The sequence below is a fragment of the Triticum urartu genome, chromosome 2A (assembly GCF_056163025.1).
Source record: "Triticum urartu cultivar PI428250 chromosome 2A, HENAU_Tu73, whole genome shotgun sequence".
Classification (NCBI taxonomy): domain Eukaryota; kingdom Viridiplantae; phylum Streptophyta; class Magnoliopsida; order Poales; family Poaceae; genus Triticum; species Triticum urartu.
The window spans coordinates 677,413,798-677,441,009 of record NC_141874.1 but is presented as its reverse complement, the minus strand read 5'-3'; positions in this window follow the sequence as shown (position 1 = coordinate 677,441,009).

The following is a 27,212-nucleotide window of genomic DNA, read 5'->3' as shown; positions in this document are numbered from 1 at the left end:
TGCGTTCTCAGAAGGTTTTTCAAAAAGAACAAGTTTGAGGAATTTGACCAGATGAGTCTTGAAGATATTCACTAAGTGTTCTTTGTCTTACGTTCCAGAGTTGTATAGATCAAAGATCCACACAATTGAGGAATCTTGAAATGATGCTTAGAGAAACGAATCAAGAACAGATGACTTGTGAGGTGTTCAGTGTGTGAAGATATGAAGAAAAACACATTTGAAGATTTTGTAGTTAATCATTCGAATCAACGAGGGCAGTAAAAGTAACTTTTAATTACCCTAGACGAAGAACACGGCGAACTGGAGTGAGGAGATGTGAAGTTCGTCTGTGCAGATCTTCCACGCCCTAACTTGGCGGAGGAAGATGGCTACGGCGGCGGCGGAGTGAAGATTTCCGCGGTCGGCGCGAGTACGTCGGCGACGAGGTCGAGGCAGTGAAGCTCTTCCTCACCGGGGGCGATGAAGTAGCGGCGGCGCTAGGGTTTGAGAAGCTCGAGCTAGAGAGAGAGGTCGAGCGGAGTACAAGAAGTGAGGAAGGGAAGGAGGGGTATTTATAGCCACGGTGAAAAACTGCTCGCCCGAAGAAATTGGACGAATGTGCCCCTGACCCTTCTCATTCGCATGACATGTGTCACCCACGTAGTAAGAGGTGGAGATCGTGTTAGATCGTGGGTGAGTGGATAAGTGTATCGTGGGATGCGGAACAGTTTGAGCGGCAAAGCCGAAAATTTAGATAAGATAGGTTTTAAAGTTCCGTTCACAATTTCTTCAGCTGACAAGGACACAGTGAAGATTTTGAACGAGTTTCAAATAGAACGCACATGAAGAATTTGTGAACAGATTGGGTTGAGTATAGCATAGAGGGGAAGCGTCCGATCACATTCACTTAGCAGAAAACCAACTTGAAGAAATAGCAATAAGTGAATGTTGTAGAGGACATAAACTCATATATATATAGCCAATGAAGAAAAACGACGGAACCAGTGAAGACTATGCAAAGTTGAAGAATATGAATAATTTGAGGAATTTCAACTTTTGGTGGTGGCGTGACCCGCCGTATAAGAATGATCATTTCAGACACCGCGTACAATTATCGTAGGGTTCTGAGAATCAAATTCTTCATTAATTTCTTCACACTAAGAGTGTTATTCTTCATTGATTGAAGAAAAATGTTTCTTCATGTGTTGCACATCTAAGTCATCAGTTTTGCATAAGTGTTAGGATGAGTGTCCTTTTCATAGAACATTCGAAGATTCTAGGATATTTAGCTCACACCGCAACTTGCTAAATCTCTTCTCATCCAAGGGCTTTGTGAAGATATCGGCTAGCTGTTCTTCAGTCTTCACATGCTCAATAGAAATGTCGCCCTTCAACACATGATCACGAAGAAAATGATGACGAATCTGAATGTCCTTTGTCTTCGAGTGTTGAACTGGGTTGTGAGCAATCTTGATGGCACTCTCATTGTCACAGAAGAGAGGCGCATTCTTCATGTTGACGCCGTAGTCCTTGAGAGTTTGCTTCATCCATAGCAATTGGGCACAGCAAGAACCAGCGGCAATGTACTCAGCTTCAGCAGTAGATAGTGATACGCAGTTCTGTTTCTTCAAGGACCAACAGACCAAATATCGTCCAAGGAAATGACATGTACCAGATGTTGACTTGCGATCCACACGATCACCAGCATAGTCAGAGTCAGAATATCCAACAAGATCAAAAGCCGAGCCCTTGGGGTACCATAATCCAAGTGTTGGTGTGTGAGCTAGATATCGAAGAATATGCTTCACAGCCTTATGGTGCGATTCCTTCGGTGTAGCTTGAAATCGGGCACACATGCAAACACTAAGCATTATATCTGGCCTAGATGCACATAAGTACAATAAGGAACCTATCATGGAGCAGTATACCTTATGATCGAAGTCAATACCATTTTCATCAGTGCACAGATGGCCATTTTTGGGCATAGGAATTTTGACACCTTTGCAGTCTTGCATGCCGAATTTCCTTAGTACATCCTTGAGGTATTTCTCCTGAGATATAATATGCCATTGTGTTGTTGACGAATTTGAAGACCTAAGAAGAATTTCAACTCTCCCATCCTAGACATTTGATATTCTTCACTCATCATATAGGCAAATTCATCACTATAACGTTGGTCAGTACAGCCAAAGATAATATCATCAACATATATTTGGCACACAAACAATTCACCATCATAAGATTTAGTGAAAAGAGTAGGGTCGAGTTAACCGGGTTTGAAGCCTTTCTTCATGAGGAGTTCCTTCAAGGTATCATAGCAAGCCCGTGGGGCCTGCTTGAGGCCATAGAGGGCCTTCTTGAGTCTGAAGACTTTGTCAGGATTCTTTGGATCTTCAAAACCTGGGGGTTGAGCAACATATACTTCTTCCTCAAGCTTACCATTGAGGAATGCACTTTTCACATCCATTTGATATAAAGTGATATCATGATGGTTAGCATAAGCAAGTAATATGCGAATAGCCTCAAGTCTAGCAACAGGTGCAAAAGTTTCATCGAAATCAATTCCTTCCACCTGTGTGTAGCCTTGAGCTACAAGTCGTGCCTTATTCCTCACCACAAGGCCATTTTCATCTTGCTTGTTGCGGTAGATCCACTTTGTGCTGATGATATTGTGCTTGCGATGATCTGGATGTTTGACCAGTTCCTAGACATTGTTGAGCCCGAAGTGATGTAATTCTTCTTGCATGGCCTGAATCCACTCAGGCTCCAGAAATGCTTCATCTACCTTAGTGGGCTCTGTAATAGATACAAAAGCATACTTCCCACAAAAGTTAGACAAATGTGAAGCTTTTGAGCGTGTGAGAGGACCTGGCGCTTTGATGTCATTGATGATCTTTTCAACTTGCACTTCTTTTGCAATGCGAGGATGAGCTGGTTGTCGTTGAAGAGTTTGATCAGCGTTTTCTTTAGCACCATTTTCTTCAGGTGCATTAGCTCAACGTTCTTCATGTTCTGGAATGAATTCTTCAGCAGATTCTTCAGTAGGAATGACATCCTCGGTAGCCTTGAACTTGATAGTTTCCTCAGGTGCTGGTTCATCTATCACAGTAGGTAGGTGCTCTCTTTGCGAGCCATTAGTTTCATCGAACCGCACATCTACAGTTTCAACAACTTTGTGAAGAACGTTGTTGAAGACTCTGTAGGTGTGCGAGTCTTTTCCGTAACCAAGCATAAAACCTTCATGTGCTTTCAGTGCAAATTTTGAGTTGTGATGAGGATCTCTAATCCAACATTGAGCACCGAAGACTTTGAAATAACTTACATTGGGTTTCTTATTAGTGAGGAGTTCATAGGCAGTCTTTTTAAAGAATTTGTGAAGATATACTCTGTTGATGATGTGGCACGCAATATCAATTGCCTCAGTCCAGAAACGACGAGGCGTTTTGTATTCATCAAGCATAGTGCGAGCCATCTCAGCAAGAGTCATGTTCTTGCGCTCCACGACGCCATTCTGCTGAGGAGTGTAGGGAGCAGATAACTCATGAGTAATACCAAGTTCATCAAGATAGTCATTGAGACCAGAATTCTTGAACTCAGTGCCATTGTCACTTCTGATGTGCTTGATCTTCACACCAAAGTTGGTTGAAGCCCTCGAGGAAAATCGTTTGAAGACTTCCTGCACTTCATGTTTGTAAGTAACAAGGTGTACCCATGTATAGCGAGAATAATCATCAACAATAACAAACCCATATTGAGATGCTTCATTTGAAATAGCAGAATAATGATTAGGACCAAAGAGATCCATGTGAAGCAATTCAAACGGGCGAGTGGTGGTCATGATAGTCTTTGCTGGATGCTTGGCCTTCGTCATCTTCCCAGCTTCACAGGCTCCGCATAGGTGATCCTTGAGGAATTTGACATTCTCGATGCCAATGACATGCTTCTTCTTCACAAGTGTGTGCAAATTCCTCATGACTGCATGACCAAGTCGTCGATGCCAGAGCCAGCCCTCTGAAGCTTTTGCAAGTAAGGACACGGCTGGTTGTGGTCCTGTAGAAAAATCAACAATATACAGGTCTCCTCTCCTAAAGCCTTCGAAGACTTTGGAATTGTCAGCTTCCATAACCACAACACAACGGTACTTGCCAAAGACAACAACCATATCAAGATCACAAAGCATTGAGACAGACATAAGGTTGCATCCTAAGGACTCAACAAGCATGACTTTGTCCATGTGTCGATCCTTTGTAATCGCAACCTTACCTAGACTCAATACCTGAGTTTTGCCTTTGTCAGCAAACATGATATGCTTCAGATGCGACGGAGATAACGGAGCATCCATCAATAGATTCTTGTCACCAGTCATGTGGTTTGTACATCCACTATCGAGGACCCACTCAGTGGCTTTAGGTTGATCATCCTGCAGACGAATTAGTGCAGCTTACAAACTCATATACTTCATCAGTGAAGAATATGACATCAATTCATCAGATCAATTTCATCAAGTAAAAGGATTGATAAAGTAGTATGAGGACGTGAGAAATGAAAGTTCATTTCTTCATGATTAGCCTGCGTCCTATCAGGCATGCTCAGGTCTCCAGCAAATTCTTCAGACGATTACGTGCGTCTGGAGACCTGACCCTACAGAAGAGATTAGTTCTTTTTCTTCACCACCCACATCTAAAGGGGTGGCAAAGAGTTCATCATTCTGCGAGCTCCATACGAAAAGGATGGCATAGAAGCCAGTCCATTTCATCTCACATAAGAGGGGTTAGAGTAAGCATAAGAGTATGCAGAGAAATTCTTCGAGGACTTATGGACATAATGATTTGAAGAATAATGCACATATCCATAATCCTTATATCTTCCTTGCAAAACAGACGGGTTAGCACGATGATGTTCATATGAGGACATTGATCCTTTTGAGGAATTTGGTCCGTATGAAGAATTTGATCTGGGGTTCCTATTCTTCACAGGTGGCGTCATGATGACATTCACCTGAATATTTTCAAGGCATCTTTTGGGAACCCAGATTTTCTTCATAGGGGAGCCGTTCCTGCAGTTAGTGCCAACATATCTAGCAAGTACTTCACCATTCTGATTTTTTAATAGCTTATAGTTGGAGTCAATTGGAGGTCCCTTTGCAGCAACCCATGTAATTTTGGGGTACTGCTCAGGCTCCCAATATGTACCATCAGCATTCAGTTTCCTCTCAAATGCGATACCCTCTTTCCTAGGGTTCCTGTTGAGGATCTGCTTTTTAAGCACATCACAAAGAGCCTGATGCCCTTTGAAGCTTTTGTACATGCCTATCGTGTACAATTCCTTCAGCCCTGCATCGTTAGTGATACTAGCAATGTCCTCAGATGAGGAATTAGTCATAGCAGAGGAATGTGAAGAATTTGAAACATTAGCAGCATTTGAACATTCAGGTGAAGAATTAGAAGATTCGCATTCAATGCACTTCAAGCATGGAGGAACAAATTCTTCCTAAGAAGCGCTGATTTGTTGAGAAAGTAATGAATCGCACTCCTTCTGAAGATCTTCATAACTCACTCTTAGCTTTTCAAGATATTGCTTTCTTTGAAGAAATTCATAAGAAAGCTTCTCATGATCGAATAAGAGAGTGTTATGATGACTTTGAAGATTGTCAAACCTAGTCTACAATCTCTGAAGATTTTCAGTCAGGGCTTTAGTGCGATCCATTTCTTCACCCAACATATCATCACTTTTGTCTAGCATGTTTTGAACCTTTTCTAAAGCCCTTTGTTGTTTTACAGCAATCTTAGCAAGTTTAGAATAGTTGGGCTTAAGATTTTCATCAGATTCATTCTCACTAGATTCAGAGAGGTATATTTGAGTACCTTGGCACCCTTTGCCATGAAGCAGTAGGTGGGAGCGTAGTCATCATCCCCTTCATCAGCTTTGTTGGTGAGGTTATTTTTCTTCAGTGTTGAAGATAGACTTGCTGACGAATGCAGTAGCGAGAGCTAGGCTCGCCACTCCGGATTCGGACTCCTCAGATGACTCCTCTTCCTCATTTTCTTGAAATTCAGCGTCAGAGTCCATTTCCTTGCCAATGAATGCCCTGGCCTTCTTGGAGCTGCTCTTCTTGTGATATGAAGGCTTTGAGGATTTTGATGATGAGGATTTTGAGGATTTCTTCTTTTTCTTCGCATCATCAGAACTGTAATCCTTATATTTCTTCTTCTTTGATTCCATTTCCCATTGGGGACAGTCTTGAATGTAATGTCCAGGCTTCTTGCATTTGTGGCAGAGCCTCCTCTTGTAGTCACTTGATGAGGAATCATTGCTCCTTTAGGGTCTTCCAAGGCGACCATGTCTTGAGAACTTTTGGAACTTCTTCACGAGTAGAGCCAGATCATGGCTCAGTTCTTCAGGATCACCAAGGCTGCTATCAGAGTCTTCATCTTCGGACTCAGATACTGCCTTGGCCTTTAGTGCACGTGATCTGCCATAGCTTGAACCATAGAGATCTCTCTTTTCAGCAAGTTGGAACTCATGACTATTTATCCTCTCGAGAATATCAGCGGGATCAAGTGACTTGTAATCAGCACGTTCTTGTATCATCAATGCCAGAGTGTCAAATGAGGAATCAAGCGATCTCAGCAATTTCTTCACCACCTCATGATCGGTGATGTCCGTGGCACCAAGTGCTTGAAGCTCATTTGAGATGTCAGTGAGGCGATCGAAGGTTTGTTGAACATTTTCATTGTCGAGTATTTTTAAGCGGTTGAAGAGATTGCGAAGAACATCAACTCGAGAGTCACGCTGAGTTGAGACTCCTTCATTCACTTTGGACAACCTGTCCCAGATAAGCTTCGCTGTCTCCAAAGCATTCACTCTGCCATACTGTCCTTTGCTCAAATGGCCACATATGATATTCTTCGCTTGAGAGTCGAGTTGCTTGAATCTCTTCACATCAGCAGCATTCAGAGAAGTGTGACTAAGGGAACACCATTTTCCACAACATACCAGAGATCGTTATCAATTGCTTCAAGATGCATTCGCATCTTATTCTTCCAGTAGGGGTAGTCCGTACCATCGAAGGTAGGACACCCAGCAGAGACCTTGATCATACTTGCGGTCGACATAACTAAAACTCCAGGCGATTAAACCAAAATCACACAGAACAAGGGAGTACCTTGCTCTGATACCAATTGAAAGTGCGTTATATCGACTAGAGGGGGGTGAATAGGCGATTTTTATGAAATTCTTCACTGAGGAATTTGCCAGTGAGGAAATTCCTTAGCGAAGAACTACTAGCAGCGGAATAAGTACTCAAAAGTAAACATAACAGAATAAAAGCATAGTCATCATGATGAAATGAAGACAGGCACAGAGTACAGGAAACATAATCACAGGATAACACAGGATGAAGACAAACAGACTGAAGAAATTAAACTGAGGAAATTGAGAAAGTCTTCAGTCAAAGTCTTCAAATACAGATATGAACAAACACACAACACAGTTATGAGGAAATGAAAGTGTTGAGGAAATAGAACCAGTAAGCTTGGTGAAGACAATGATTTGGTAGGCTAGTTCCAACTATTGTCTCAGTTGTATGTCTGGTTGGAGCGGGTGAGTATTTAAACTCGAGGACACACAGTCCCGGACACCCAGTCATGAACACGCAGCTCAGGACACCCAGTCCTCACCGTATTCTCCTTGAACTAAGGTCACACAGACCTCGTCCAATCACTCGTGGTAAGTCTTCAGGCGACTTCCAAACCTTCACAAACTTGGTCCCTCGGCGATCCACAATTCCTCTTGGATGCTCTAGACCATGACGCCTAACCATCTGGAAGAAGCACAGTCTTCAAAGGTAACAAGCGTCGGATCCACTCAGGATCAATCTCTTCAGTGATGCTCAATTAGGGTTTGTAGGTGTTTGGGTTTTGGGTTTTTGGTTTTTCCTCACTTGATGATTTTCGCTCAAAGTCCTCAAAGGATGGGTTGCTCTCAAATGACAAGTGTCAGTTTCTCTTGGAGCAGCCAACCAGCTAGTGGTTGTAGGGGGCGGCTATTTATAGCCTAGGGAGCAGCCCGACATGATAAGACATAAATGCCCTTCAATGATATGACCGTTAGGTGGATAGATATTTTGGGACAGCTGGCGCATAGCACAGCAACGGTCGGAATTTTGAGTAGCAAAATCCTCAGGGCTACCATGTTCCTCACTGTGTAGGCAATCCGCACTAGCGAATTCCTAACTCCTCAGTCAGGACAAATTCCTCAGAGACCAGAAGAACTTCGTCTCTATTGTCGGATTTCGGGTTCCGGCAGACCCTTGAGGTTCGAACACTGGGGTGCGCGCGGAGATTTCACCTCCTACCTACCTGCACCCCTCCGCCTTGCTAAGATCTAAACTATGGAAAGAACAACACAAGAGACACAGGGTTTATACTGGTTCGGGCGACCGTTGCGGTGTAATACCCTACTCCAGTGTGTGGTGTGGTGGATTGCCTCTTGGGCTGATGATGATGAACAATACAAGGAAGAACAGCCTTGCGAGGGTCTGTTCTTGGCTGGGGCGATGAACTACTGGGAGGAGTTCAGTCACCTTTCTCTCTCTCTCTCTAATCCTTTTATCCTTCCTAAAGAGCCTCCTCCCCCTCAGCCCTCTTTTTTTTCCTCTTGTGAGTGGCTAATCCTATTTATAGAGGCCCTGGTCCTCTTCCCAAATATCGAGCGGGAAGGGAGCCAACAATGGCGGGCTAATTTGAAGGGGGACAGCTAGTATCAGTTATCCTGACAAAAGTAGTCTTCGCCTGCGCAAAGCTCTGGTGATGACGCCGTCTTCGGCTCCACGGTGACCTCCGTCTCGTAGTCCTCCTAGTCTTGGTCTCGTTGCACCGAAATAGCAACCTTTGCCTGATGCCTCGGTACTCCGCGGCTGCGCTTTCCCCCTTTGCACCAAAGAGGAAAGGAGGACGCTGCGCGGGCTGGCACCCGCCTGGCGCCCTTGGTCGTCATGGCTTGCGTCACGGGCACCTCGTGAGGTACCCCGCCTTGGTGCCTGAGGAAGCTCCGCGTCGTCCGCCCCGCGAGGCTTGGCCCCTCGCAAGGATCTTGGGTTTGTGTTGGTGAAGATGGGCCGCGTTGGGCCACCTTTTGAGCCACGCCGCAGGCAGGCAAGTCTGGGGACCCCCGTTCCCAGAACGCCGACAGTAGCCCCCGGGCCCAAGGCGCGCCCCGGCTTGGCCATGCAGGGAGGCGGAAGGGCAAGAGCGAAGCGCCGCAGGCCCTAACAGCCTGCGGCCTTGGGCGCCGTGTGGCGGTTGATTGGACGTGGGCGTCTCCACTTTCCCATGGTGCCTCGGCAACTGCACGGATTGGACAAGTCCCTGCATGCAAAGCGGGTCATAATTACCTGCGATCGTGGGGGCCGTTGGTTGGCCCTCGCCAGCTATAAGTATGGATCGGTGCGCGCCCTTCCAGCTCATCCCCCCTTGCTTCTCCTTCTTCTTCATGGCCCCGTCGAGGTTGTTCTCGGCCGCAGAGAAGGGGAAGGCTCGCCGGGTTGAGCCCGCCTCTCCCCCGCCCAAGCGCGGCCGAGGGCGCCCTCGCAAACATCCTGTGGCCACCACGGTAGCTCCCCGCGGCCGTGGAGGCGATTTTCAGCACAGCGACGGGCGGATTGCTGTGGACGGGGGGCGTGCTCCGGCTGCGCGTCCCCCTAGGCCGCGCTTTCACGCTGCTGAAGTGCTGCCAGAGTTCGTCATGTGGTCGGCGGAGCCGACTGGCACCCGGCTTCCACTTCCTCGCTTCCTTCTTGGCGAGCTCCCGGCCGGCGCCCCGGGCGGCCTCTGGCTTCAGGCTGACGGCTGCTGCAGCCGGGCCTCATGGGTCTCACTGGAGGTCTCCGCAGCCGGGAGCCTGTCCCTGGCCCGCGGTTGGCAGACGTTTGCCCGCGCGCGTGGCCTGAGCCGTCGGTGCACCCTACACTTCAAGTTCGACGGCGATGCCACCCTCTACATGAGGGTGTTTGGGGAAGATGGTCGCCGCGCAGGGTGTTGCCCCGAGGGTGACGACCGCGGCTGGCGGCGCTCAGGGTTCCTCAAGCTTCTCCGGTTCTTCTTCAGGCGGCGACTCTTCTAGTGGTGGCCGCGGTCAGCCTCCACGCCGTCGTATCTGCTTGGGAGGTGGTAACGTGTCCGCCCGCCGTCGCGCCCTGGTGAAGCGCGAGAGGGAGTCCGCCTGAGCTCCGGAGGCAGCTCGGGCCTTCCCTGCGGCCGGTGTGAGGCTAGCTGCACCAGATTTGTTCTTTCTTTTCCTCTTTCCTGCGTAACAAAGACAGTAGTGTGGAGCCCCGCGGGGGCGTGTTTGGGTTATTGCTGTTAATCATCGTTTTGCTTTCATTATCGTACCTTCCGGCTACGTGCCCGCGCGTGGATAGTTACCGGCCCCGGCCGTGGGGGGCGACCGACCCAGGCCCTTTGTTTGTATCGCGGTGCCCGTGGGGCACAGACTGGAGGGGTGCTCCTGTAATGGGCCCAGGTCGCGAACCCTTTGAATGACTAGGATAGGAACACTCGCGAGGGCGCTCGACTGCCCCCCTCGCGAGGCCTTGCACAAGATAAATCGAAGCAGGAGAGTGAAAAGTCGAAGAACCACAAGCCAAAGACGGCAACAACTTCAATAAAACTTCGAATGAGAAGGAACAAGCCAACTACGGAAAGCAAATGAAAAGCCGCGTCCGGCACCTAATCTAGTCTTTGACGTCTTCTCACCAGAGCGGAGCTAAGTGCTGCCACTGGGCATGGGAGGGAGCCCCAGGGCCTGAGGCCGGCGCTCCTGAGACTCCGGGGCGTGTACAGCCCCAACTCATTATTACATGAGAGTGTCACGGGCGGCGAGCTTCACAGGCGTTGGCCTTCTTCACAGGCTCCGGGCCTTTTCCAAAACGCGATAGCTTCACAGGCATTCGCCTTCTTCACAGGCTCTGGGCCTTTTCCAAAACGCGATAGCTTCACAGGCATTCGCCTTCTTCACAGGCTCTGGGCCTTTTCCAAAACGCTATAGCTTCACAGGCATTCGCCTTCTTCACAGGCTCTAGGCCTTTTCCAAAACGCGATAGCTTCACAGGCATTCGCCTTCTTCACAGGCTCTGGGCCTTTTCCAAAACGCGATAGCTTCACAGGCATTCGCATTCTTCACAGGCTCTGGGCCTTTTCCAAAACGCGATAGCTTCACAGGCATTCGCCTTCTTCACAGGCTATGGGCCTTTTTAGGGGTAGAACCTCCGGAGGTGCTGGATGTTCCATGCATTCTGGACTGGCACCCCCTCCTGAGTCTCCAAGCGCGCGGAGCCGGGCCTGGAAACATGAACAACTTTGAACGGGCCCTCCCACATGGGAGAGAGCTTGTGCAGCCCCTCCCTGGAGAGAACCCACCTGAGCACGAGGTCTCCTACCTCGAGAGTTCTGGGGCGGATGTTGCGGCAGTGATATCTCCGTAGTGCTTGTTGGTACCTCGCCACTCGTAGCGCGGCTTCTCGGCGACGTTCCTCCCCCAGCACGAGGTCCATCCCCCGCATGGCGTCCTGCTGCGCCTCGTCAAACGCCAGGACCCGCGCGGAGCGACGTCTGGCCTCGTGAGGGAGGACCGCTTCGGCTCCGTAGACCAGGAAGAACGGGGTCTCTCCAGTCGGCTTGGTCGCGGTTGTGCGGATGGACCACAACACGGACTGAAGCTCATCGTACCAACCTCTGCCGCAGGCCTCCAGCTTCTTCTTGAACGTCCTGGTCTTGAGGCCCCTCAGTACCTCCGCGTTGGCTCGCTCGGCCTGGCCGTTGCTTCGGGGGTGCGCCACCGAAGCATAGCATATATGCGTTCCAAGGTTAGCACATTATGTTTTGAAGAGGTTACTGGTGAACTGCGAACCGTTGTCCGTGATGATGCGATTCGGCACCCCAAACTGGCTCACGATGCCCTTGATGAACTTGACCGCGGAACCTGCGGGAATGGTGCGGACAGCCTCTACTTCAGCCCACTTGGTGAACTTGTCCACGGCGACGTAGAGGTAGCGGTAGCCCCCTGGCGCCCGAGGAAATGGGCCCAAGATGTCCAGCCCCCAGACTGCGAATGGCCACGAAAGGGGTATAGTCTGCAAGCCTCCTGCTGGCTGATGGATCTGCTTGGCGTGGAACTGGCAGGCCTCACAAGCTTTCACTAGTTCGACGGCGTCATTGAGCGCGGTGGGCCAATAAAACCCACTGCGGAACGCCTTGCCGACGATGGTCCGTGATGATGAATGATGTCCACAGTCTCCGCCGTGTATATCTTCCAGCAGTTCCTTCCCTTGCTCCCTGGAGATGCAGCGCAGGGACACATCGTTTGGTCGCTTCCGGTAGAGCTCTCCATCCTTGATGCAGTATGCCGTGGCCTGGCGTGCCACTCGCTCCGCTTCCTCCTCCTTCTCCGATAGGGTCCCTTGCGTTAAGTAACTCCGGAGCTCCGCGATCCAACATCCCTCCTGAGGTTCCATCGTCAGGAGCAGGCGTGCTCCTGAGGCCGGGCCACAGGCCGAAGCCCCTGAGGCAGGTGGCTGGGGGAGCTCCTCCCGAGGCTGAGCCGTGTTCGATAATGACGGCAGGGCTGAGGGCTTGAAGAGCCGCTCCTCAAAAACGCCAGGCTCCTGAGGTAACCGCCTGGATGCCCGTTTGGCGATGTCGTCGGCCTCCTGATTGGTGCCACGGGGCACATGCTGCAACTCCAACCCCCAGAACTGCTTCTCCATCCTGCGGACCTCCGCTAGGTAGGATTCCATGTGCTCATCCTTCGGCTCGTACACCTTGTTGGAGAAATTGACAAGGAGTTGCGAATCGCCCTTGATGGTGAGGCGTTTCACCCCCAGGGCAGCTGCGGCCTTCAAGCCCGCTATTAAACCTTCATACTCCGCTATGTTGTTGGAGACCTTTTCACCTTGCTGGAAACAGAGCTGCACGGCGTAATAGAGCTTGTCCTGAGTGGGCAATATAAGCACCGCCCCAGCCCCGGCGCCATGCCTGGAGAACGCCCCATTGAAGTACATGACCTATCCTTCTGGCGCCTCGCTTCCCGGGGATAGGGACCGATCCTCGTCGGCCTTGAGGCCTGGCGCCTCCGTCCATTCTGCCACAAAATCCGCCAACGCTGCTCCCTTGATGACTCTGGTCGTGCTGAATTCGAGCTGAAACGCTTGCAGTTCTATGTTCCACTCAGCGACCCTTCCAGGTGAATTAGGGCTCCTGAGCACTCTCTCCAGGGGGTATGACGAGACGATCTTGATGGGGTGACCCTGAAAATAGTGCCGCAGCTTGCGCGAGGCCACCAGTAGCGCGAGGAGGAGTTTCTGAGGCATGGGGTACCATGCCCTTGCATCCCGCAACACCGTGCTGACGAAGTACACTGGGTGCTCAACGAGGTGGAGTGCGTCAGTGCTGGTGGCTGCCTTCGGAGACCATGGCGCCTCTTGATGCAATGAAGCCTCCCGAGACTGGCCATCTGGGAGAGGGGCCTCTTCCGCCTCCGGTGCGCCCCTCTGCGGCGGCTGATCCTCCTCAGCCGCGGTGGCAGTTTCTGTGGGCCTTCCTTGTCCCTGTCCTGCCTTGTCCCGGGCTGCTGTTGCGGTTTTGATTCGGCGCTCCTCTCTGACTGCCACCAAGGCTGCGCTGGCGGAGTAGGGAGTGGCGGCGAGGTAAAGCACCAGGGGCTCTTGAGGGCGCGGAGCCACCATGACCGGTGGGCTGGTCAGGTATCTCTTGAGATCCTGGAATGCCTTGTCGGCCTCTTCAGTCCACTCGAAGGGCCCCTTTTTCTTCATTAGCTGGAAGAAGGGCAGCGCTCGTTCCTCCAACTTGGAGATGAAGCACCCTAGCGCGGTCACGCGCCCCGTGAGCTTCTGCATTTCTCTGAGGGTCTTTGGCGGGCTCATGTCTTCCACCGCCTTGACCTTCTCCGGGTTAGCCTCGATGCCTCGGTGGGACACGAGGAAACCCAAGAGCTTGCCCGAGGGGACTCCGAACACACACTTCTCTGGGTTGAGCCGTAGGTTCACTGCGTTGAGGCTCGTGAAGGTTTCCTCCAGGTCTTGTATCAAGGTCCTGGCCTCCCGAGACTTTACCACAATGTCATCGACGTAAGCTTCAACATTATTCCCGAGCTGCGGGCCCAAGGTGATGTGCATCAGCCGCTGAAAGGTCGCCCCTGCGTTACGCAGCCCGAATGGCATGCATGTGTAGTAGTACACCCCACACGGGGTTAGGAAGGCTGTCTTCTCGACGTCTTCTACCGCCATCTTGATCTGGTGATACCCAAAGAAGGCACCCAAGAAGCATAACAGGTCGCATTCCGCAGTGGAATCGACGATCTGGTCGATGCGGGGGAGCGGGAACGGATCTTGCGGGCATGCTTTGTTGAGGTTGGTGAAGTCGACACACATGCGCTCCTTCCCTCCCTTCTTTGGCACAACGACAGGGTTGTCCATCCAATCCGGGTATCGGACCTCGCGAATGACCCCAGCGGCTTCTAATTTGCGGGTCTCTTGGACGATGAAGGCCTGTTTTTCTGTGGACTGCCGCCTGGCCTTCTGCTTCACAGGGCACACGTTGGGGCACACGTTGAGGTGATGCTCGATTACACTCCTAGGGATCCCTGCCAACTGGTTAGGCTCCCAAGCGAATACCTTCTTGTTTGCGCGCAGGAACCCAACCAGGGCCTCCTCCTGCTCGGGTTTGAGGTGGGCGCCTATGGTGAAAGTGGCGTTGGTGGACCCGTCCTCATCGACGGGTATCTGCTTGGTTTCTTCCTTGTCTTGGGTGAACAACTGTTTCTTCTTGGCGGGTGCAGCCCCCTTGGGCTCGGGGGTCTCCAAGTCGGCGGGCTGTGCCGACGCCGCCATCTTGAAGGCGAGCTTGAGCACCCGCAGCGCGTCCCCGGTGTCCCCGTGCACGGTGAGGACACCGCTGCTCCCGGGCATCTTCATGAGGTTGTACGTCGGGTGCGTCGCGGCCATGAACTGGGCCAGCGCTGGGTAGCCGAGGATGGCGTTGTAGGGGAGGCCGATGGGGGCGATGTCGAAGTCGACCAGCTCCATGCGGAAGTTGTCGTAGGTGCCGAAGGTTACTGGGAGCCGGATCTGTCCCAAGGAGCTGGACGACTCGCCCCCAACGCCTGAGAAGGGCTGGCTGGGTTGCAGCTGTTCCAGGGGTATGTAGAGGAGGTTGAAGGCCTCGACCGAGAGCATGCTGAGGCCCGCGCCGCCATCAATGAGGGTTCTGGTGACGGCCACCTGGCAGATGGTGGGGGTGCACAGCATGGGGAGCGCACCCGAGCAGGCCGAGTTGGAGGGGTGGTCCTCCGAGCTGAAGGTCAGGCCGGTCTCGGGCGCCGCCCGGTTCAGGGGAGCCCCCTGCCGCGTGGAAGCGGCGCTGACCCGGCGGATGAACGGCTTCACGTGGTGACTTGTAGGCGGCGCTTGCGAGCCGCCCAAGAGGGCCGCGACGACCGAGGGTGTTGGTGTAGCGCGATGGGTGGGGAAGAGGTTGCGGGGCTCTTCCCTAGAGGCCACGGAGGCTGCCGGCGGGTGGAGCAGCCATGTGCGCGGGGCGCCGGTGAGGGCCATGGGGAGCCAGTTGGCCATGACCCTATCGTCGCCTCTGGCTTCAAGGAGGGCCTCCTCGCTCGCCAGCAAGAAGGCCAGCGGATCCGTCGCGCCGCCATAGCGCGGCGGCGTCGTTGGCTTGAGCTTGTCCGGCCACCATACCCGTTGCAGGGCTGGGGCCAGGGCTCGGAGCCCCCTGGCCCCCATGCTGGCGCTGGCGGCCGGAGCGGGCGACGCGCTACCCATCGCGAGGCAGGCCGTGGCGGTGGCGGAAGAGAAAACTCTGGTGCACTCCTACCTCGCACGCCCAATGTCGGATTTCGGGTTCTGGCAGACCCTTGAGGTTCGAACACTGGGGTGTGCGCGGAGATTTCACCTCCTACCTACCTGCACCCCTCCGCCTCGCTAAGATCTAAACTATGGAAAGAACAACACAAGAGACACAGGGTTTATACTGGTTCGGGCCACCGTTGTGGTGTAATACCCTACTCTAGTGTGTGGTGTGGTGGATTGCCTCTTGGCTGATGATGATGAACAATACAAGGAAGAACAGCCTCGCGAGGGTCTGTTCTTGGCTGGGGCGATGAACTACTGGGAGGAGTTCAGTCACCTTTCTCTCTCTCTCTCTGATCCTTTTATCCTTCCTAAAGAGCCTCCTCCCCCTCAGCCCTCTTTTTTTCCTCTTGCGAGTGGCTGGTCCTATTTATAGAGGCCCTGGTCCTCTTCCCAAATATCGAGCGGGAAGGGAGCCAACAATGGCGGGCTAATTTGAAGGGGGACAGCTAGTATCAGCTATCCTGACAAAAGTAGTCTTCGCCTGCGCAAAGCTCTGGTGATGACGCCGTCTTGGGCTCCACGGTGACCTCCGTCTCGTAGTCCTCCTGGTCTTGGTCTCGTTGCACCGAAATAGCAACCTTTGCCTGATGCCTTGGTACTCCGCGGCTGCGCTTGCCCCCTTTGCACCAAAGAGGAAAGGAGGACGCTGCGCGGGCTGGCACCCGCCTGGCGCCCTTGGTCGTCATGGCTTGCATCACGGGCACCTCGTGAGGTACCCCGCCTTGGTCTCTCCGCCTCCTCATGAGCCAGCCTGACGAGGCCGTGCCTGAGGAAGCTCCGCGTCGTCTAACCCGCGAGGCTTGGCCCCTCGCGAGGATCTTGGGTTTGTGTTGGTGAAGATGGGCTGCGCTGGGCCCCCTTTTGAGCCACGCCGCAGGCCGCGGGCAGGCAAGTCTGGGGACCCCCGTTCCCAGAATGCCGACATCTGTCACTGAAGAAATTGACTGAACTGTATGAGATTTCCAATGGCTTCACTCGAAGGGATTGGTAGGTGTAGGATTTTGAGTTGAGCATCACATGGAAATTTTTCCTTAGTATTTCCTCAACCCCCTTTAACAGTACGGTGTTTCCTATGACTCAAGAAAGAGAAAAACAAAACTATGAAAACGAAAGTCTTCAAGCTTCATATTCCTCGCATGAATATCAAGTCTTCACGAACACGCCAATTTCTTCACTTTCAAAGTCTTCATGAAAGTCTTCAGAAATACCAAAATCTTCAGTCGAAGATATTCATTTTTAGGGGTCGACTTTTCCTGTAAATATCAAACTCCTCATAGACTTATAGACCTGTGTACACTTACAAATGCATTAGTTGCTTAACCTGTAAGTCTTCAATACACCAGAATCACTAAGGGGCACTAGATGCACTTACATAAACCATCCAGTACCTTCTCCCCGGATGTTCCTTCTCCCCCAGGTGTGGCATGAGATGCTATCCTGGTGCCATGTCACGACTGTGCTCCCCAGCCTAGATGACGAGTTCCGTGAGTGGTTTTAAACATCTATCTGAGACTCCCCAACCGCACTTCGACGCGGGCTAGCCAGAGTGTTCATCCTCACGGCTTGGCGAATCTGGAAGCGCCGCAATGGTTGTGTGTTCAACGGCAATACACCTTCGGTGGTGCGGCTCATGATAAAAGACGACCCTAGAGCTTAGGCTTGCGTTGGGGCCAGGGGGCTTGGCCAGCTTATCAACGAGGCGTAGACTAGGTAGCTGGGTCATGCATGCCCTTCTCATGCGCTCTTGTATGCCTTGCTCATGCCGCCTTCGCGTTCATGCTTGCAAGGATATCTCTGTAATACCTTCATTAAACCTTCTCCTATCAATACAATGATACACAAGTCTTTTACGTATTCAAGAAAAATGCCAGCCACCAGAAAAGAATGAAAATTGAAGAGAAAAATCGACAAATCTCACACAAAATAATTGTTATGAAGCCTCTGCTGAACTTTTGGGAGGTGAGGATTTGATTTAGAAAAACGCATACACTAGAAGGGTTGGGCACGCTTTGCTGTGCCATTGGTGTTGTTGGGTTTCTTAAAAAAAGTACTCTCTATGTTTTAAAATATAAGGTGTATTACTTTTTAAAATAGTCAAACCTTTTAAGTTTGATCAAATTTGCAGAGAAAATTATCAAATCCATAATATGAAATCGGTATGATTAGATTCATCATGAAATGAATTTCAATAAATTTTTTTGTTTAATATTGTGGATGTCGATATTTTTTTGCTTTGAACTTGGTCAAAGTTAAAAAAATGACATTACAAAAAACCAATACCCCTTATATTTTGGAATTAATGGAATATTTAGTTTGGCGGGTAGGGGAAATGATGGAGTGTGTTTTATTTTCATTTATAATGTTGTGATTTGATGTGCTTTTCGTGGTGCGGTTTTGTGTTATCCACTAACCAATAAATATTTATGTGCGTAAATTTCTGTGTCGACAGCTGCATGTACTACATTGGTGCTACAGTATCACATGGTGCGCAGGATTGGTATGTTTTAATAGGTCAGTTGCTGCTGATTGATTTGTAAAATCATTGACCGGATTAAAATCGTAAACCGAATCCAAAATTGAATACCTTAATTGAATTAAAGTGCTTCAAAATCAGGAAACATGGGAACTAAAAGAATTGAATTGGAGAACTCCTTGAGAAACTGTTGGCCCTGTTAAAATTGGGTGAGCCAATTCTAAATTAAAGACCTCAATTACTTGTGATGCCTTAAAAATTAGGAAGTATAGTATATAGTGTAAAAAATTTGAATGAAAGAACATTGGGAAATTGTTGACCCGACCAAAATCGGATCGCCCCACTAGTAGAAAACTGCAGGGCTTTGGTCACAGGGCAATATTCACATTAGTCCCGGTACAGTCACGAACCGGGACTAATGTGAGCATTGGCCCCGGTTCGTGCGGCTAAGGCATTACTCCCAGTTCACCTGAGCCCTTTAGTCCCGGTTTAAGACATGAACCGATACTAAAGGGTGCCATGCCCTTTAGTCCCGGTTTGTGTCTCAAACCGTGACTAAAGATTAGACCTTTAGTCTCGGTTTGAGACACGAACCGGGACTAAAGATCGCATTTTCAAACTCTACCCCCCCCCCCCCGGTGGATCGCCTTTTTTTGTTTTGAAAAAATCAAAAGAAAATGATAAAAACTTCAAAAAATAAAATCTTTCGAGAGGTAGTTATATTACTACATCTACTAGTTAGGAAAATTTAAAAACTTAATTTGGACATGTTTTGCAAAAAGTGCAGGGAAAACGTAAAACGGCTATAACTTTTGCATACGATGTTGGAAAAAAACGTATAATATATCAAAATGTTCAGCACAAAAATGCGCATCCGATTTTGACTGCCTATGGCCTGTTTGCAAATTTTTAGAATTCTCAAATTCTAAAAGGAAAAAAAGGTATGCTCAAATTTCAGTTTTTTTTGTATTTTCGTTAAATCTGGTCAAACTACTTATTCAAGAAGTATTAGTGTTACTAAATAGTTATTCAAGAATATTAGTGTTACTAAATAATTATTTCAGTTTTTTTGAATTTTGGTCAAATCTGGTCAAACTGTGGTCAAACTGTGGTCAAACAATGGTCAAACTACTTATTCAAGAAATATTAGTGTTACTAAATAATTATTTCAGTTTTTTTGAATTTTGGTCAAATCTGGTCAAACATTGGTCCAACTATGGTCAAACTACTTATTCATGAAATATTAGTGTTACTAAATAATTATTGTTTTTTAGAACAATAGTTTCAAACTCAAACAGTGAAATGTGTGACTTCATGCTCAAGCTAAATTCCTGAGGGTTAATAGGATTGACATCTTACTATTGTCAGCAAAACAACAAGTGCAGACTTGGAAACGAGGGAGAATAGAACCCGGAAGTTAAGCGTGCTCAGGCTGGAGTAGTGAGAGGATGGGTGACCGTCCGGGAAGTTAGATGATTTGGAATGATGAGGGGTGATTAGAGATTAGAGGTTAAATTGAGCAGTGATGAGGGGTGATTAGAGATTAGAGGTTAAAATATTTCAGAAATTTGAAAATAAAAAAATTCAAAAAAAATTCAAAAAAAATCATAAAATTTCCTTTAGTACCGGTTGGTGTTACCAACCGGGACTAAAAGTGGACCTCCAGGCAGCGGCCACGTGGAGGGCCTTTTGTCCCAGTTCTGGAACCGGGACTAAAGGCCCTTTATCTACTAGTGCCCAATTTCAATTAAAGACCTCAATTGAATACGGGCTCTTTAAAACTAGGGAGAATAGTGTTATAGAGTATATGTATACTTTGCTAAAGTTTCTATAGCACTGAACATGAGACGACGTCCACAATATCATCAATGTAGGCCCTCCACGTGGAGGGCCTTTAGTCCCGGTTCTGGAACCGGGACTAAAGGCCCTTTATCTACTAGTGCCCAATTTAAATTAAAGACCTCAATTGAATACGGGCTCTTTAAAACTAGGGAGAATAGTGTTATAGAGTATATGTATACTTTGCTAAAGTTTCTATAGCACTCAACATGAGACGACCTCCACAATATCATCAATGTAGGAGCCAGAAAGGGGGCGAGTAACTTGAGGAGAAGCCTCCCCGCGGCTTTCGGGGAAAGCACTGATCAGGAGAAGCCGGCAGAAGGCTGCAGCTGCCATTGTCGGTGCAGGTAAACTCGTCGGAGTTGGTCTGTAGATTGAAGTATGCACCGAAGTATGTGGTGTTGTAGTACGTGCGGTCGTCGAGGAAGTAGACACCCTCAGCTATGCAACCAGCGGAGAAGTCCACGCACTCGTACGCTCTCAAGCAGCCAGGGCTGATGACAAGGAGCCGCCATGTCACGTATGACACCAAGGCCCCAGCTGACGCTGCGATGGAAGACGCGATGGGCGAAGCAAAGGCACACGGCAAACGCGTGACCAGTGCACGTGAGTCACTGCAAGTGGGTCCGGGGAGTGGGTGAGCTGGTGACGGCCTGCGTGCCGTGGGGGTTAAGTGCGGCTGCGACCGCGTGAGTGGGATTTATGATGTATTAAGATAAATCGAACGCACGAGCGAAGCTGTTCTTCCTCGCGTCTCTACCAGATCCCCTTTCCTTTGATCCTTTCCTTCCCTTGATCTCCTCTTCCCCCACTTAGATCGATCGAGGGACATGACAAGTGGTATCAGAGGTCACCGATCTGGATCCGCTGTATCCAAAACCGCGTTATCAGACCAAGGCGGCGACGCAAGTGGCGGCCATGGAAGAACAGATTGCAGCGCTCGCCAAGGCGGTCAACGACAGCCGCCTCGCCACCGACGCGCGCCTCGACGCGATTCAGCAGTCGCTCGAGTTGTGGCGGCCGGCAGTGACAAATCTGCAGCAGTAGTTGGACGAGCTGCGGACGCAAGTCGGCCGAGTCGCGCTGCATCCATCTCTCGCGTCGTCTCCGGGGACCCAGGAGGGCGCGGTGGTGCGGCCAGCGGGCGTCACCTCCGTCGACATCCCGGGGCACCACGGGCCAAGTGGCCACGGCGAGGTCATTGATTCCGGGGGCTCGGCTCACGGGGTGGTTACCACTCTGACGCCGCCTCCGGGCAAGGGTGCATTATCTGATTCCACCTCTCCGCCTTTACCTCTCATTAGTTTGCACCAAAGTTTGGATCAGGGCTCATACCACAACTCGCACTCCAATTGGGCCCTGCCCAAATTGGATTTCCCTCAGTTCGAGGGAGAAAATCCCCAGTTCTGGAAGACTCGTTGCGAGAAATACTTTGCAGTTTATGGTGTGCAGCCGGATCTCTGGGTTCGGGTGGCCACCCTACACTTCTCAGGGACAGCAGCGCGTTGGCTGCAGGTCCAGGAAGCGCATAACACCCTGTTCACTTGGGAGACTCTGTGCTCTGCCCTATGCGCCAAATTTGGCAGGGAACAGTATCAGAATCAACTTCGTCAGTTTAACACTTTGCGCCAAACCAGATCAGTAGTAGAGTACATGGAGCATTTTGAGGAATTGATGCATCATTTGCTTTCGCACAATCCATCATTCGATCCGCTTTTCTTTACCACTCGGTTTCTAGATGGTTTAAAAGCAGAAATCAAATTAGGGGTAGTTTTGCATCGCCCGCAAGACCTCGATACTGCCTTTTCGCTTGCTCTGTTGCAGGAAGAAATGGTGGGTCAGCTGCCACGACGCGACCCCGGGCAAGCTCGACATGTACCAAGACCGGTGGTGGCTCTGGGGGCACCGCTACCGCGACCTGCTCCGCCCGCTCCCGTCGCGGCTGCGGAGGACAGGCGTGCCTTGGACGCGGCTCGGGCCGGCGAACAACGTCAAGACCCAGCCCGCGGTGACGAACGGGTAGCGGCCCTGTGCAACTACAGGCGAGCGCGCGGACTGTGCTTCAAGTGCGGGGAGCGCTGGGCTCATGGGCACCAGTGCGCCGCCACAGTGCAACTCCATGTCGTCGAGGAGCTGTTGGAACTCCTTCAAGCCGAAGCGCCAGAGGGTCCGATAACTGAGCTCGATCCAGCCGAGGATCAGCTGATGTCAATCTCAAAAATGGCGACCACGGGCGAAACAACACCGCGCACAGTGCGGCTCCTAGGGAAGATTGGTGACCTGGAAGTGTTGGTGCTTGTGGATTCAGGCAGCTCTCACAGCTTCGTCAGTGAAAACATTGCCGCCCAGTTGCAGAATCAAGTTCAACCTATGCAGCCGGTGACAGTCAAGATTGCTGACGGAGGAACAATTACTTGTTCAGGGTATATTCCAGCATGTAAATGGGAGACGCAACGACATACGTTCACCACAGATGTGCGGGTGCTGTCCCTTGGATGTTATGACATGGTGGTGGGAATGGATTGGCTGGAAGGTTGTGGCCCGATGCTTATCGACTGGACGGCCAAAACAATGAAGTTTCAGCACCAAGGAGATCAGATCACATTGACAGGGTTGCAAGCAAACACACAAGCAGTGCTTCCGATTTCCATGGATCAGTTGTTATCCCTCGAACAGTCAAAATCCATTGCTCATGTGTTATGGGTGTGTGTGACCGAACAGACTAAGGAAGCCACTGAGATACCAGTGGAGATCCAACACATCCTCGACAAGTTTCAGTCAGTCTTCGAGGAGCCTACCTCTCTACCTCCACATCGAGCTGGAGATCACACTATCCCGCTAGTGGCAGGGGCTCAACCGATCAATATCCGACCATACCGTTACACACCTGAGCAGAAAAATGAGATCGAGGCTCAAGTCAAAGAGATGCTGCGAGCCAGACTAATTACTGCCAGTTCGAGTGCCTTCTCGTCACCAGTGTTGTTGGTCAATAAGAAGGACCAGACATGGCGATTTTGCATCGATTTCTGACACCTCAATGCAATTACTCTCAAGAAAAGTTATCCCATGCCCATCATCGATGAGCTGTTGGACGAGATCACGGGTTCCAAATGGTTTTCCAAGCTTGATCTTCACGCAGGATACCACCAGATCCGTTTGGCGCCGGAGGACGAACACAAAACAGCGTTTCGTACTCATATGGGACACTTTCAGTTTCGTGTCATGCCATATGGATTGGCGTATGCACCGGCAACTTTCCAAGGAAACATGGACACAGTGCTGGCTCCGGTCAATCAAAAAGGAGTTCTGGCCTTTATGGACGATATCCTGGTACATACGAAGGATCTGCAAACTCACCAAGAATGACTGTCTCAGGTATTTCAGTTGTTATCAGATCATGGCCTCAAGGCGAAGCGGTCTAAGTGCATGTTTGCGCAACAGCAGATCAGTTATTTGGGGCATGTGATCAGCGAGCAAGGGGTAGCTACAGATCAGACTAAGATTCGTGCAGTACAGGACTGGGAGGTGCCGGCCAATGTCAAAGAGCTCCGTGGATTTCTTGGGCTCGCAGGCTATTACAGGAAATTCGTCAGGTTCTTTGGGGTAATCAGCAAACCACTTACCGAACTCCTCAAGAAGAACACCATTTTTGTGTGGACCCCGGCAGCAAATACCGCATTCTTGGCCCTCAAACGTGCTCTGGTCGAAGCCCCTGTTCTCGCGCTGCCCGATTTTCAGAAACAATTTGTGGTCGAGACGGACGCTAGTGCCTCAGGAATTGGCGCTGTGCTAATGCAACAAGGACATCCGGTAGCGTATCTAAGCAAAGCCCTGGCACCCAAGAACCTAGGATTATCAGCCTATGAGAAGGAATGCCTGGCTTTGCTTCTCGCGGTCGATCATTGGCAGCCTTACCTTCAACATGCAGAATTCATCGTGCGTACGGACCAGAAGAGCTTGTTGCACCTCACGGACCAAAGGCTCAATACACCAATTCAGCAACGGGCCTTCACCAAGCTCATAGGCTTGCAGTTTGTGATCCAATACAAGGCAGGGCTCTCCAACCTTGCAGCAGATGCGCTGTCGAGGAAAATGCATAGCACCCAAGCTGAGCTCGCAGTGATTTCGGTCTGCAAACCGACTTGGCTGGAGGCCATACGGCGCAGCTACCACTCGGACGAAGGGATTAAACAGCGCATGGCCAAGTTGGCTCTCGATCCTAACAGCGAACCTGACTATGTGGTTCAGGACGGAGTGCTTCGCTTCAAAGGGCACATTTGGATCGGGGATGATCTGAATACGCAACAGCACTTGATTCGAGCACTCCATGCAAGCGCAGCAGGAGGGCACTCGGGGTTCCACGCCACTTATCATCGGGTGAAGCAGCTCTTTGCTTGGAAGAACATGAAGCAGCAAGTAAAAACTCTGATTCGGGATTGTATGATCTGTCAACAAGACAAGACGGAGCGCACATCTCCGGCCGGACTCCTGCAACCACTGCCTATTCCCCAGAAACCATGGGCCGTGGTGTCTTTGGACTTCATCGAAGGGTTGCCCCGCTCGGGCGGGTATGACACAGTGCTGGTGGGGGTGGATAAATTCTCCAAGTACGCCCACTTTATCCCCTTGACTCACCCGTTCACAGCCCTTCAGATCGCTAAGACATTCATGAAAGAGATCTATCGACTCCATGGACTACCGCTAGCCATCATCTCGGACAGAGACCGCATATTCACAAGCAACATATGGCAAGAACTCTTCAAGCTTTGTCGGATTGAATTGAAACTTAGCTCAGCTTACCATCCGCAAACAGATGGGCAGACCGAACGAGTGAACCAATGCCTCGAAGCTTACTTGAGGTGTGCTGTGCATTCCTGTCCTGGGAATTGGTCCAAGTGGTTGGCTCTCGCGGAGTACTGGTATAACACCTCGTTTCATTCGTCGCTGGGCAGGACTCTGTTCGAGGTGATCTACGGACACCTTCCGAGGGAGTTTGGAGTTACTCAAGTGGATACGTGCACGGTCCCAGACCTCGCGGCTTGGCTTCAGGAACGGCAGGTCATGATGGAACTCCTTCAGCAACAGCTCAAGAGAGCGCAGGACAGAATGAAGACGCAAGCTGACCGGAAACGCACAGACAGGGAATTTGCAGTGGGTGATGCGGTGCTACTCAAGATGCAACCGTTCATCCAAACGTCTGTTGCACAGTGACCGCATCAAAAGCTGGCATTCCGCTACTATGGTCCTTACCGAGTGCTCGCTCGGGTGGGGGCTGTCGCCTACAAGCTCCAGATGCCGGTGGGCAGCAAGATCCATCCGGTGGTACATGTGTCGCAACTCAAGAAGGCGGAAGGAGCTATGGTACCTATCAATTCTGACCTCCCTCCTGAGAATTCTATCTTGCAGGCAGAGCACACACCCGTCGTGGTCCTGGAAAGCAGACTGGTACAAGTGGCGGGGGCGACGCGGCATCGGATCCGCGTACAGTGGAGTCAACTGCCGGTTTCCTTGTCCACCTGGGAAGACTCGGATGCTCTGCAACAACAGTTTCCTGCTTCTCCGCCTTGGGGACAAGTCGGCACGCAAGAGGGGGCGATTGTCACGTATGACACCAAGGCCCCAGCTGACGCTGCGATGGAAGAGGCGACGGGCGAAGCAAAGGCACACGGCAAACGCGTGACCAGTGCACGTGAGTCACTGAAAGTGGGTCCGGGGAGTGGGTGAGCTGGTGACGGCCTGCGTGCCGTGTGGGTTAAGTTCGGCTGCAACCGCGTGAGTGGGATTTATGATGTATTAAGATAAATCGAACGCACGAGCGAAGATGTTCTTCCTCGCGTCTCTACCAGATCCCCTTTCCTTTGATCCTTCCCTTCCCTTGATCTCCTCTTCCCCCACTTAGATCGATCGAGGGCCGTGACACGCCCATCGAGGCATTCTACCCTAGTCCAGACGCGAGTTAACTGTGGATTATCATGTGGCACAGCAGCAAGCACAAACAGCTGGATACATGGGACAGCTCCATCATCCATCCACTCCTTGACCACCATGAGGAGCTCGCCACGCGACTCGACGAGATAGCCCGCACGGGACTCTCCATCTTGCATCTTCTTGTCGCGGTCGGTGAAGTAGAGAAGGCATTCGACTCGGAGATCCCCTCCTCTAATAGGATCCGGCTCGTCGAGCACCGTGTACGCACATAGGTGCTCGCCCTTGGTGAGCACCAAGAAGCGGCCGTCGAAGTAGACGATGTCTTGTGGTGACGTCCCGCAAGTGCTGTTGACCTCTTCTTGGTTGATGGCTAGGTACCGTGCCGGCGCTGCATGGTGAGGATGGCGGCGGCAACGCACGCTCCTCCGTCAACGGCCGGCGCAGACGAAAGAGTGGCCGCGAGCATCACGACACCGGGCGAGGAGGGCCACGGACCAACGACCTATTAGCGCCCTGCCCAACCAGCCGGATCTCCCCGTACTCGACGTCCGGGAGCGGAATGTTGGAATTTGATCTCAGGTCATAACTGACTGAGAGAAAAGGGGGAGCTCTTCTCCCACGTTTGTGCTACGATCGGAGGCACACAAAAAGGCAACTTTCGGTTTTGGTCCCTGTCCCCTTAGCACCAAGTATAAAAAGAGGAGGTTGAGCCCCTTGAGCAACACACACACATGCATACATGGGTTAAACCCCAACAAACTCCTAACAGCCGATCCTAAAAGGGTGCCCTAGGGGATCAGAAGGCCATCTCCACCGTCGGCCACCGCAAGGTCAGTGCCGGCGGCTTCCTGCTGCCATCAACGTCTCCCTGCCCCTGCTCTTCTTCCGCGGCCACCTCCCTGTTGCTGCTGGAGATTACAAGGTCTAGCCATGGGCTACACAGGGGGCTGCATCGAGTGGCCATGGGAATTCGCCAAGCACTGTAAGTTTGTACGCTTTCGCATAACGCTGGTGTTTTAGTCCGAGATTAGGTTCTAACGGATTAGC